Genomic DNA, 14,221 nt, shown 5'->3' on the forward strand with positions numbered 1-14,221 from the left:
TTCACATGTACATGTTTTTTCTCAATTCCAATTTTAATTAAGAATCCTACGTTAATGATTAATCGTTGATTGCCTCTAAAGTTAATCGATAGCCTATGGTTAAGGTTTGAAAATACTTTTTTCCTTAAATTAATTTTCAATTGGTCATTTGAGATTTAATTTAGGGTTAAGGATGAATAAAAGAGAGGTTTATAGAAAGGAGATTCATGTCACCAGTTTGATCATGTGAGTTTTATGAACCCTATTGTTTTATAAGTCAGTTAATTATGAGTAGATGATCAATAACACATAATTAACTATCAATTAGAGTGCTTAATTCCAATGTAAAAGAGAAAATAGTAAACCAACATGATTAACTGAATAACATCGAAGAACTCAATTAAAATATGGAATTAGAGTACATGAGTATAACTACATCATAATCCGAGCTCCACGGGTTTAGCTAACCATGGTCACAATATAGCCAAACATCATAAAAAATAGCATTGAAAATGAAAAAAGATCAAATTTTTTTACAGATTAGGACCCTAATTGTTTACAGTGCAACTCTAGACCTCAAAAAATCTTTGATGTTCAAAAATAAGTAAAATTTTACCTAAAAATGCCTCTCCCCTTTCTATTTATACTAATGATAATTAAACAACAATGCAGAGGTAGCATGGGCCACGCTAAATTAGCATGGCCGGTTGAGGACAACATAATCGTGCTCAAATGTGTGACATTGATTCTGATTTTTGGCTTTGGAACAACATGGGTCATGCTATTGTCAGTAGCACAACCATGCTCAAATGTGTGACACTGATGAGGAATTTTCTAGAAAAAAAAAACAGCATGGCTTGTAGGTACAACACAGAATGTGCTGCAATCAACACGAGCCACGTGCTCCTTGAAGATGCTCAAGACTTGTTCTTTTCTACTCTTTTTTAGGCTCTTTTCTCAATTTATTGGCTTCCCTGCTCAGCTGTTCACACTTAACCCATAAGCTTTGATAACAAAATGAAGTCAAAACAAGATAAAATGGGACAAAAATTAGGGTTCAAAAACAACCAAATGATGGTTTATTAAAAGTCTTCAATTTCATAAGCCATTGTTTGTCATGCTTAATTGCGCTTCTCAATTTGGTTTTCCCCGTAATGAAGAATATTTTGTTCTTAAATAAATTTTTTTTACTTTGATATTTTCTCACATTGAAAGTTCAATAGGTCTACGACGCTAGTCTAACACTGCAAAAATTTAGGACATGTAGAGTCCTTTGTCTTTTTCGTCAAGCATTCTCAAAACCGGGCACACAATCATCTATTTTGAATATTTGTTGTCTATAAACAACAATATGCTTGCACAACGTTCTTCACGCAAAACTTTCATTCTCTTCCTCTTGCTATCTGATTTTTATTAGTTAGTGCGTATTTCATTTCGATTTTTTGGTAAACAATGAGTTTAAAATGGTTGTTAACACTATTTTTTTTTCTCTTACAAAGGTACCAATTGAGTCTTGAAATGTATGATGGTAACGCTTCTGCCATCTTTGATCTATTTGATGGTGATATGGAAAAATTGATGGGCATGTCATGTAGAACTTTGTTGAATAAATTCTAGGTTTGATTATATGCTCTAATCTAAATTCATGTGTTGCACATATATTAGATTTTCAAAGAAAAAGCTTTTGATGTGTATACACTTTTTCCAGGATCCATATAGTCAAGAGTTTCCTCCAATTTTCATGACAATAATTGGAAAGCGTCTTGTATAAAAAAATTGAAAAGGATGAAAAGTTTATGTTCTATAGCAGGGTATATTGGATTTGGATCTAATTGATTTTAACAATATCTTCATGTGGGATGCATAAGTATTTTACTTGACATTGATATTACTAACTAATGAAATTTTGTGCGGATAAAAGATGTAACTGGATTTGACTTCATGCCTTTGGTGAATCCCAGGGAGATACAAGGGATAATGATACAGGGGATAATATAACTTATGTCGTTCACAATCAAGTTAGGGGTAGTGGTAGGATTATCAGGGAGGCAATTGTTGTGTTGGGAGCTTCCTTAAGTGGTGTTTCTAATGGAAGTGCGATATGTAAAATATGTTGCACAAGGGAAAGTGTACCCTACACAATAGTATCGTGGACTCAAAACTCCAAATATTGTACCCTAGAGATCGATTGTGTTCTTAAATGACTCGATTTTCACAAACTAAATAATTTTTGTAGTTTTTATCCTGTATTTGAGATTGTTTCACCAGTTGTATTGAAAAGAGTAAATCAAACTAAGCAAATAGTTTTTGAGAAAGAAGTGTATGCATGAAAACAAGTTCGGATTATGATTTTGCATGTATCCCGTTTTCCCTTGATTCTACCTATAACTAAGAATCCTAAATTAATGATTAATTGCCAATTGTCTCTTAAGTTAATTATCAAACTATGGTCAAGTTTTGAAAATTTAACTTAATTTAGAGACAATTGGGATTTAATTTAGGGTTAAGGATGACTTATAGAAGAGGTTCATAAAAAGGGGATTCATGTTACTAGTTTGACCATGTAAGTTTTATGAACCTTATCGTTCTACAAATCAATTAATTATGAGAAGATGGTCACTAACATGCAATCAAACTAGAGTGACCACACTACTATACATGTGACCTTTAGAAACATTTTTTTTGTCTAACACTTAGTAAAAATGTTGCTAAAAACTTTTGGAAACATTTAAAAAAAGTTGTCAAATATAAAAAAAAATTATCAAATATGAATAAATGTTACTAATATATTTTTGTGACATTTTATAAAATGTTGTTAAAGGTTTCAGTAACATGGACTAGACATAACATTTGATAAATGTAACCAAAAGTTTTTAGCAACATTTTTACTTAATGTTACACAACATTTTTTGGATGAGTCTTGACTATTTATTCTATAAAGCAAACTTGTTATGCAGCATATTATTGATGTATTGTCCATATTTTACCAAAAACAAGTCATTTATGGATTTTATTAGGAAAAATCATACAAGTATGGTTCAATTTTTTTTTCAATCCGAAAAGATCAAAGATCAAATGAACATTCATTATCTTTCTACTAGAGAAAGAGATATTTGTAACCTTTTAGAAAGTAATAATAAAGTAAGACAATTTTTTTCGTTTCAATCCTTTTGATAAAAAAAGAAAGAAGGATTTCAGATTATTCAATATTTAATCAAATCATATCTATAGATCATTTTCATTTTACACATCCTAAAAACTTGTTTAGATAAATTGTTTGGATGAATCTTGATTATAAATTCTATAAAACAAACTTGTCCACTATTAGGAAAATTTGCATCAATATACTAAAGTTTTAACAGATAATTTTTTTTTTGTTGTAAAAACAAATATAGGAACTAAAAAAATACTTAAATCATTGATTGGTTTAGCGATACATTTATTAAATTAGTCACTGAATTACATTATTAAATTCAATCTTCAAATCCTTAATTTGGTGAATGAATTAATCACTGATTAATAGTTGCTGAACCAGTCTCTGAAAATATGTCATCGAACTAGTCTCTAAAAAGCGATTGTTGAAAATCATTCACTAAACCAGTATTTGATTGGTAATTTTTCATAAAATAAAATCTTCATTCATCTTCATTATAAAAAGGACAATAGTTGGCACTCAAGGTCACTCGTTAGTCGTTACGATCTTTCATATTTCACAAAATACTATTCATTTTTCATCTTCACATTTTTCTTACGGTCTTCCCAGTATGTTACTTATTTAATGTTAGATATTGTAAATTATTTACATTTTGAATAATAAGTTACATTTTTATTTAGTCATAGATAGTTAGTGAAGAACCCATAATAAGAGATAATGTTAACAATTTTAGTGATGAGGACCAAGAGCACGATGTTCACGAAAATGGAGAACCAAACAATCAAAGTTAGAGTGAGTCATCTACATATTTTAAAACTATTAATAGACAACTTTCAGAAGATCTGCAATACTCAAATTCTTATCAGAACATAGAGAGTGGCAGTACGAATGACCTTTATGAAGACATGATGTTTGAATCAAAACAAGTAGTTGTGAATGCCATTAATCAATTTAATTGTCTACATTCATTTAATTTTGATGTTGTAGAGAATAAGAGTGACAAGTATGTTGTTAAGTGTAATCAATATGGTTATGAATGTTACTGAAGGGTAAGAGCATCCTTCAACAAAATACGTAGGAGGTGGAAAAGAAAGAAAATAATTGATATTCACACTTGCACAACTTCACTTATATCACAAGATAATGTTAGGTTAGACTCATATGTAATTGCTCATAATATTGTTCAATTAGTGAAAACAAATCCTGGTATCCAAATATAAACCTTGATTGCAGACATGCTACAACACTTTGGTTATACTATTTCATACAAAAAGGCGTGGACAACTAAATATAAAACACTTGAAATTGCATTTGAAAGTTGGGAAGAATCATATAGTTATATGCCTGTATGGATGATAACTGCTCAATACTTTGTACTAAGTACAATTGTTAGATACAAAACATCCACTTCAATGGAGGATGGTGATGATGAATCTTCTAAGCTGATTCTTAATCGTGTATTTTGGACTTTTAAGCCATGCATTGAAGGCTTTCAATATTGCAAACCAATTGTGCAAGTAGATGGGACATTTTTAATGGGAAAATATCGTGGTACTCTGTTGACTGTCATTGGACAAGATGGTAGTAGAAATAATTTTCCACTTGTTTTTGCAATTGTTGAGAGCAGGAGCAGAGAAGCTTGAATGTGGTTCTTGCCTTATTTTAGGAGATATGTTATACCTCAACCAAATTTGTGTATTATATCAAACAGGGGAACCAGTTTGCTAGCAACTTTGCAATCAGAACGAGTTGGGTGAACTAGAACGGATGTATCTTTTGTGTATTGCATTCGCCACATTGCATCAAATCTTAACAAACAATTTAAAAATGTTGACTTAAAAACACAAGTCATCAAGATGGGTAAGCTTCTACCCATTCTATGCATCAAATTCTTGCTTTATTACGTGTTCACCATATTTATTACTCATTGTTTTTTCTTTTGCCATAAAATGAGATGAGGAAATTGCGATTTGAGGCAAAATTGCTCGCAATGCGATTAGAGTTTCCACGAGCATCAAATTGGTTGAACCAAATTATCAAAAGTAAATGGACTCAGGCCTATGATGAAGGAAAACGATATGGTCATATGACTATCAACCTTGTCGAATATATGAATTATGTTTTGAAAGGAGCCCGAGTATTGCCTATTATTGCCTTAGTCAATGAAACATTTAATAAAATAAATGACTCATTCATTACTAATGGCTTGAAAATCATGAATATGATAAAGGCAAGACATTGGTACTCTAAAGAGATATATGTGATGATGCAAGAAAATCAACACATTGTTATCTCGCATTATGTTCGGGAAATATGGGAGTTTGAGATTCAATAAATTGCAAACATGCAACTTGGGCGACGAGCAATGACATGCATTGTCAAATTAAACGAATGGTTGTGATTGTGGAGAATTTCAAACACTTTGAATTCCTTGCTCGCATGCAATTGCAGTGTGTGTTTCTTACAATTTAAATTACGATGACTTTGTTGACCTTGTATACAAGTTGAAAAATATTTACAATGTTTATGAGCATCGTTTTCATTCCCTTGGAAGTGAAGATAAATGACTTCAATAGTTGGATCCATATTTTATGTCTGATCCTTCGAAACGATGAGAGACATCGGGAAGGTCAGCCACCACTGGTACACATAATGAGATAGACGAATCAATTCCAAATTAGGTCTAAGAAATGCTCATTGTGTAGAAGTGAAGGACATAATCGTAGTAACTGTCAATACAAACAAGTAGATGACTAATATCGTTTCTATTTTTTATGCTTTTCTTTAATTTGTATTGTTTATTTTACATTAATGTATTATATTGTTTTTATTTTAACAACTACTTTTATAATTAAATTATTTTTTAATATTAAAATAATTTATACAATAAAATTAATAAATACTATTGTATGAATTTATTAATTTACTTAATAATAATTATAAAAAATAAACATTTTTTTTAAAAAATTAATATTATTTAATAAATTATAGGTTAATATTAGTAACAAAACATATATTTTAATATTTTCATTTAAATTTAAGTCTTTTGCATTATTTTTTTTAGTTTACAAAACAAATAAATTTTTTTAACATTAGTAAAAAAATATAGAAAATATATTAAATAAAACAGTATAAAAAACATAGATTATATGAAAAAAAATTAAACATAGAGAATATATTAAATAAAATAACATACGAAAATTTTAAATAAATATAGAAAATATATTAAATAAATATAGAAAATATATTAAATAAAAATATATGAAATATATTAAATAAAACAGTATTAAAAATATATAAAATATTAAATAAAATCATATACAAAATATTAAATAAAACTAAAAAAGTAAAAATAAACATTTATTTATTAAATATTTAAATTAAAAAATTGTTTACAATTTTTTAAGAAAATATACGTAAAACAAAAATAAATTAAAAATCATAAATAAATTTACGACTTCTATATAAAAAACCTCAACGATTTTAAAGTACTAAAAAGTATAACAAAAAAAACCCAAACAATTTTAAAGTTGTAAAAGCAAAAGCAAAAAAAAAAGACTATAACTTAGAAGTCGTAAATTTTTCTTAAAAATATAATTAAAGTCCTAAAAAAAATTATGACTTCAATTTTAAAAAAAAATTACAACATCATTTAAGATTTTTAACTCACAAGTGGTAAGATATGTTATGACTTATTCTAAATAATAATTCAAAATCAACCTCAATTAATAATTAAGAAAAAAAATTACACCCAATTGGTCAATTGGCCCCAAATGTAGATTGTCTATTGGGTCTTTATTGGATCATGAAATATTCCGCAGTAGATGGTTTTCACTCATAATGATTAAACTTAAAAACTTGTTAAAATCACATACGAGGTTTAGTCATTTCACAAAGCTTTGATGTAGCTCTTTAGGTATTTTTGGTATAGTTCTTGAATCAAAATTACAGTTTTATATTGCTAATCCACCTAATAATTGAAACTCCAATTCTAATTTATAAACAACACCAAAAACACTCGTATGTAAGTTTTGTGCTTAATCATTTTCAGGACAAATCATGTTCTTTCATTATTCAATAGTCATTACAGTCATCTGATACTAATTGAGCATAGTCAGATATAAGTCTAAGTTTAATCACACACAAAATGCCAAGAAAAAAAAAAAAAGAATCAATCAGAAAACCTCAATGCACTAGTTAGAACCTTAGTGATCTGCTGAAGTTTTTCCAAGAGAGTGGATTCCTAGGATCCGGGGCATGCTTCCTCTCTCCACCACTACTCTTCCTTCCAAGAATTGGTCTAAGCAATTTCTTCAGAACCTTATTGAACCCTGACACACGACAACGCCTTTGCTTCCCTTGATTATTCAAGAGGGGTATTGTTGTTGGGGTCACATTAACGTGCCTTGGCTGTGACACTCGTCTTGGGAACCCTGGCTCTGATAGGCTCCTTTGTAGCATGGCCTTGTTGAGGTGAGTCTCAAAGGAGAGTCTCTCAAACTGGTCCAAGAGAGTGCTCTGCTCGTCACCAAACCTCTTCCGAATCTTTGCCACTTCATCCATTGCTTGCTGCTTCTGAAATTGTTGCTGCAATATCATTTTCTTTATACATGGAAATGTGGCATTGGAGGCTTAAAGGGGTGGTGGGGTTTCTTTTATATTGTGTGTTTATCTTAGCTTTTGAAGGGGTGGTTGGGTTGTATGTGCAAAATGCTTTGACTCCTTGTCAAAGCAAGGTATCGGATCCATATTAGAGACCATGACAAAGTGAAAATGGTGCTAAATGGTAATTTAACTATTCGTTTTTCAACCCAAAATAATTGATTTGGAACTTGTCATTATCCTTGGAATTATGTACTATAGTGTCACGTTAAAGACTCACATTATTTGTAACTTATAAGTAGAACCAGCTAACTTCGCTAGTAGTGACCAACACTACACAAAAAATTTGTGTAGCTATCTACAAGTTGAATAACATGTTAAAGAGTTTTGAGATTGTCATGATGTTAATTGACCAGTCACTGGATAACTTCCTTATTCATGTCATTCTTCTGCTATATATACATGCGTGTCAGTTAGACATGACAATGGGGCGGGTCGGGTACGGGTATTGTCTTCTCAATCCCTTACCTCGACTCCTAAACATATCCTCATACCCGTACCCGATATCCGACGGGTTTGAGTTTATTGTCTCATCCCCGTACTCGTCGGGTACCCATCGGGTATCGGATATCCCCAACCCCGTTCCACACACCATTTAGAAAAATATTTTTTTTTGTTAAAAAATATTAAAAATTTGATTTTAGATAAAAATAAATTGATTGTTAAACATTTATTTTTAACTATTTATATATCAATAAATTTATTATAACGCGTGTGTCTACATAAATAGTTAAGAAAATAATATTAAATTATGTAAAAATTCTAAAATAAAATTAACTAGTAATAAAAATTATATGTCTTTTGATTAAATTATGCAAAAATTCTAAAGATTTTAAGTGGCAGGCGGGTTCGGGGTCGGGACGGGTCTAGTAATCCCATACCTGTACCCGTACCCGACTTTTGGTTATTGAAGAAAATCCAAACCAGAACCCATACCCGATCAACTCAAGTATTACTCGTCAAAGTCGAGACGGATTCAGATGGGTATGAGTTTTCTTGCCATGTCTAGTTTCAGTGTGTATTTTTTCAATTACATCCTTGGTGACGCAAATGTGGTCATGTGGAGATCATTTATAATAAAGCAGCCTCGTCAAATTTGTCCGATCGATTTTGAAAACAATGAAAAAGGTTAATATTTTTTCTTTTTTACTTATTACTCGTATTAAAATTTAAACTTAGAGCAGTGACAGACTAATCATAAATCAGGTATGTTGATAAAAACCTTTCTTTCTCCTTGTAGCATAATGCTTTTATTAAAACATTTATTTTTAATCGTCGGGAATCATAAATGTGTTATCCGGCCGGAAGCTATATTATACAAAGCGTTATTCTTGCTTGAAAATTTATGTTCCATCTTCACATTCTATCCTCTTAAGTGGTAACAGCATTTGTAATGCTGAGTTGCTTAGGTTGTTTAATAAAAAAATATTATTTTAATATGTTATATGTGATTTTAAATTGTTTAAAATTAGTAAAAATACCTTATACAAATAATTATTGTTCATGAGTTCTTTAGCTTTGTATTAAATATAGGAGAAAGTAATTTAATATTTATGAGTTAAATAACTTGTTAATACAAATACTCATTAAAGAGAAAATTAATTAAATTACTTAAAATTAAAGTGACATAAATTAAATTACTTATATGAATACCATTACGGATACTTTGATAAGGTTAATGTGAGAAGAAGTTGAAAACAAAAATATTATAATTATAATGATTGATTTGATTGTATATTCCTTGTTTAATACTAAGGTTTATTTTCTGCCTTTTTAAGAAAGTAGAAGCATGGAAGCCGAAGCTTTGTCTTTGATAGCCTTAATTAGTGCCTACCATACAGGTCAGAAATGCGAGTCAAATATCGACCTTTCCCAACTACTAACTAGCAATGTTTAGCTCCATGAAAACAAAAGGCGAGTATCTTTATGTTGGGCTAGCAGATCAAATCAGTCCTAAATGCAAAATAAATAAAAAGTAAATTTAAATATGTTTAATATGAAAAATTATAATAAATATATAAATATTGAGAAAAAATTTATGCATTAGTGTAAAAAAATTTTGCATTATTATTCTATCAAATATCACCGTTTAAGATAAGTTTGCTGTCTTTAATCAAATTATTTTAAAAATTATATTAATTGTCATTTGTGATTAACGATAATGTAAACTTATTTTACACCCTCGTTGTTAAACTAATAAATATAAAATTAAGCATGATTGGATCAGGTGAAATAGCTGATTGTTATTTTATGGCTATTGCTATTTGCACTTTTCATTTCTTCTATACACTCCCCTCTTAATTGCACGGAATCGTCATGTTCCCTTTAACCAGTTTGAGTTCACCATGGTTGGCTTCATTCTATGCATCCTTCAATCTGATCTCGCCAATTCGGTCAAAAACAAAGACTCATTCCACAGCAAAACCGACACTAATCAATACAACCTCCTCTTCACCTCCAATGTCAAACCATTAAACCCAACACAAAATTCAATAGCAACCCTGACCAAGCTAGCAATCATTCACCCGTTTCAAGATGTTGTGTGCGTGTGGGCAAGCTTGTGGAGAAGGAATGGGGAATTGAAGATTGATTTTTCAATTCTCATATATGGATAAGCTTCTCAATTGTGTCTCCCTTGAGCTACTTTTTGTTTGATTTCCTGTATCCATTTGCCACTTGTGTGAGTTATGTACGTGTATATTTTCCATTTTCTTCTTTTGATCAGTACTTTTATAAACCATTTTAGCTTTTTAGTGGGAGACTCTCATGCCCGTCAAAGCTTGGCTTGGCCAAGATTCTTTCCACCCCTACTGTCCAAAATGTGTTATACGTTTAGAAAGTAATTTCCAGAAGTTGGGAGAAGGATATTGGCACTAGAAAATAGAAATATAACATGGGAGGTGCAATTAGTAATTATTGAGCTGTACTTAGTAATTATCTATACACAATTGAGCACAGGCCCATGAATGGACATTGCCATTGAAAATTTGGAAACACTCCTTGAAATAAAGTACTCACAATTGTGTATTGAACATTAAAAGAACATATTTATCTGAAGACCCAAAAATAATTACTATTTCACATTAACCCCTTAATTTATTTTAACTATGTTTTCTTTGAAAACAAAAAGTAAAAAGAAATTGAAAATCTTGTTTTTTTAGGATGACGGAAAAGGAAGCTCTTTGGATGGGAGCTAGGAATGTGTCACAAATTTTATTAGATTAGCGTGTATTTGATCGACCAACAGGGTTCAATATAATTAGTAAATAGTTAAATTTTTAATCAAGTTGCTAGGAGTTTGATTCTTAACAATGTGTGTGAAGAAGATTTTCTTAGAAGAAACAACTCAACTTTGATAATTTTTATGTCTAAAAAATAATTAGTTTTTACCTATTGATGAGAGAATACCTTGGTTAAAAGGAACAAAAAAAGAGAGAAAAAAACATGCATTTGATCGCGAGACTAATTTCGTTTTGCAAATACTCCCATAACATCGATCCAATGAATAAATACAAAGTTGTGTATTTTCTTTACATTGTTTTAGGTTATATTAAACGTGAGGGACCCCTTTTATCTAACTTGAAATTTGAAAGCATGAGATAGGTACGGGGACATCACGTCTGAAGTGGCATGATGTGTATTAATCGTGTTAGTGTTTGCTTATTGAGTTGTTTGTTATGCTTCTTTGTTTTCTTTTATTGTGCGCACAAAAAAATTTATTCCCCTTTAGTATTATTCAAGCTATAAGGACAATCATATAAAGTTCATAAGTAGGTCTCATATGTGCTGAAGTACTTTTCTCGTTGTAAATGAGTAGTATTATTAGGTTTTTGAAACTCCATGCCCCCAGCTATGCAAATGCATTGCTATAAATTGCTGAAAAAATTTGAAGGAAAATTAAGATTTTTCTGGTCGATAGAAAATCATATTCATAAATCATTTGATAGCTCATGCACATGTGTCCCTCTTTGACTTCTTTCTCTCACATATGCGTGGGCTTGCCAAGAGCATATATATATATATAGGCACCCAAGAATATTTAATTCGGTTCCATAGCATCGGAATAATTCTAGCATGATGAACATAATACTTATTAAGTATATATAGTTAATAAAAAAATCAACATAATTTTATTTTATATAAAAAAAATCAAGATAAGTTAAATCAACAATTTAAAATACACCATTTTTAAAATTATTTAAGTATTATATATTTTTCTTAAATTATGTCTAATAAACAAGCATGCGTGCTAGAATTGGTTGATGTAGGATATTCTTCTAAAGGCCAAGGCTGGCTTTCATCAATTTTTTTATACACTATATAGTTCGTACTTATTAAGGGTATGGGTTGAGTATCATTGTGTCTCCACGAAGAAACCAAAAGGTGAAAGGTCTGCGGGTAGGATCAAACTCACATTTTATTGCAATAATTTGATTATCTGGCTATAGAAACTTTTTGCATCATACTTCATATTATTTATTTCTTTCCTAAGAACTAATTAACAGAACCCAAACAGTACTTTCATTGAACAAAATTCAAAAAATTAGGCACGTTTATTTGAACATTTAGACTTAGTTAATTAGTTATATTCATCAAGTATCAGGTATGTTAGATAAAGAGGAGATAGTCTCTCTTCTTATTGCTTAAGGTAAAGATTATATAGAAGTTGTGAAATTCTAAGCATTTCAAATGGAGGCACTTTTTAGTTCAGTGCTAATAATGTTATTATGGTCTTCTATTTTTGGTCGTTTACGTATATATGCATATCATCATCTTAGCTAGATTATGATAGCGTAAATCTAAATCAATATATGCTGAACTGAACATTATATCTGATTATTATACTGTGTGCACTCTTCAATTAGAAAGCAATCAGAAACAGTGCACCCTGTTTGGAGCATGCCCATGATTACCAAGCAGTGCACAAAATGTCGCCATTTGAAAAAGCTAGTTAGTTGGTGGTACTTTTAAGGACTCTTTGTGACTCGTGCTTTGACGATGTCGAAGAAGCATATTTTATAAGGTTGTGTCGTAGTTATAGGAATCTCTTGAAAAAAGAATTTGTGTGGTTCTTTCTATAACACTCTTTTCAAATTATTCATTCCATTAATTTTTTTTTACGGAAATAACTTGAATTGTTCATACCAGGCAATAGTTAATAATATATTGTTTCCGTCGTTTCGAAATATATTTGAAAAAAGAATTTGTCCTAAAATGAAAATCATATTTAGTTTTTAATATAATATTAATTATTTTTTTCCACTAATAATCATATTAAATATCACTTTAGTTTTTTCATATGATATCAATGCTTAAATTAGTTTTATAAAATTATTATTCTCTTTTATCTATTTATTAATTGTTCTCATATATATAAAATAATCTAGCATGACACTTATTATGAAATAGATAAGAAATAAACAATAAATATGATAAATAATTTTTTTGAATTTTTTTCTCACAAGAATCAAATAGCTAAGGAAAAATTATTAGCAAATAATCTTTCTTGCGATTCTCTCTTTCCATATAATGTAATAAAAAGTCATTATTCAACTGAAGATACATTAACTAATTAATTAAGTAGAAAATTTAAGAAAATCATGTCCAAGTAACTTTAAAGATAATTCTAAAAATATAATATAAATTATTAACAAATTTAATATTACTAATTAAATTCTTTAATTTTTATAAAGTTGTTAAAGGGGTGGTCATATAAATTAAACTAGATAGTAATAGTTTTACAAGTCTTGTCAATTTTATAATTTTATTAGTTAAAAAATATTAAATATATCGTGTTAAATATTTTTATTTTAAATAAACAGTAAGGCTTATTTATGATTAAAAATATTCTATTTATATTTTCTTAACTAATGTAGAATATTAAATTATCATCCATCTATATTATATGTAGAAATAAAAAATAAGTATTAGAGAATTTATGATTCACCTATTTTAATTTCGCATCCAAACGATTATTATTAAATTAACTAGCAAAAACTGACATGCCAGCAAGGCAATTAAGTAAATAATTACTACTATGTTTTATTTAACAATGAGGAACCAAAAATTCTAGTCCTAGCTTTAACTCTTTAATTGTTAATAAAGCAAGCGAGTGCTTTTTCCCTTTACTTTATCTTTTTCTTTCACATTCCCTCTCTTCCCCACTATTTTTTGTAGTCGTGGCATATATGTTGATCTTGTTAGTTGTTACTCTGCGCTGTAAGTTGCTTTGTTCCCCATTTCATTTGGTTTTTCCTAAATCTCCATGTTCTTAGTTTCACGTGGAAAGAAAAAGCATGCTATATATCTTTTTTTCCCCTACCCCGTGTCCCATATTCATGTTAGACAGAACAAATAAGCACATAGTTTAACTATTATTTTTAAAAAATAATTACTTATTTTTTAGTGTAAATATTAATGTTTGTT

Source organism: Glycine soja, chromosome 1 (genome assembly GCF_004193775.1).
Source record: "Glycine soja cultivar W05 chromosome 1, ASM419377v2, whole genome shotgun sequence".
NCBI classification, from domain to species: domain Eukaryota; kingdom Viridiplantae; phylum Streptophyta; class Magnoliopsida; order Fabales; family Fabaceae; genus Glycine; species Glycine soja.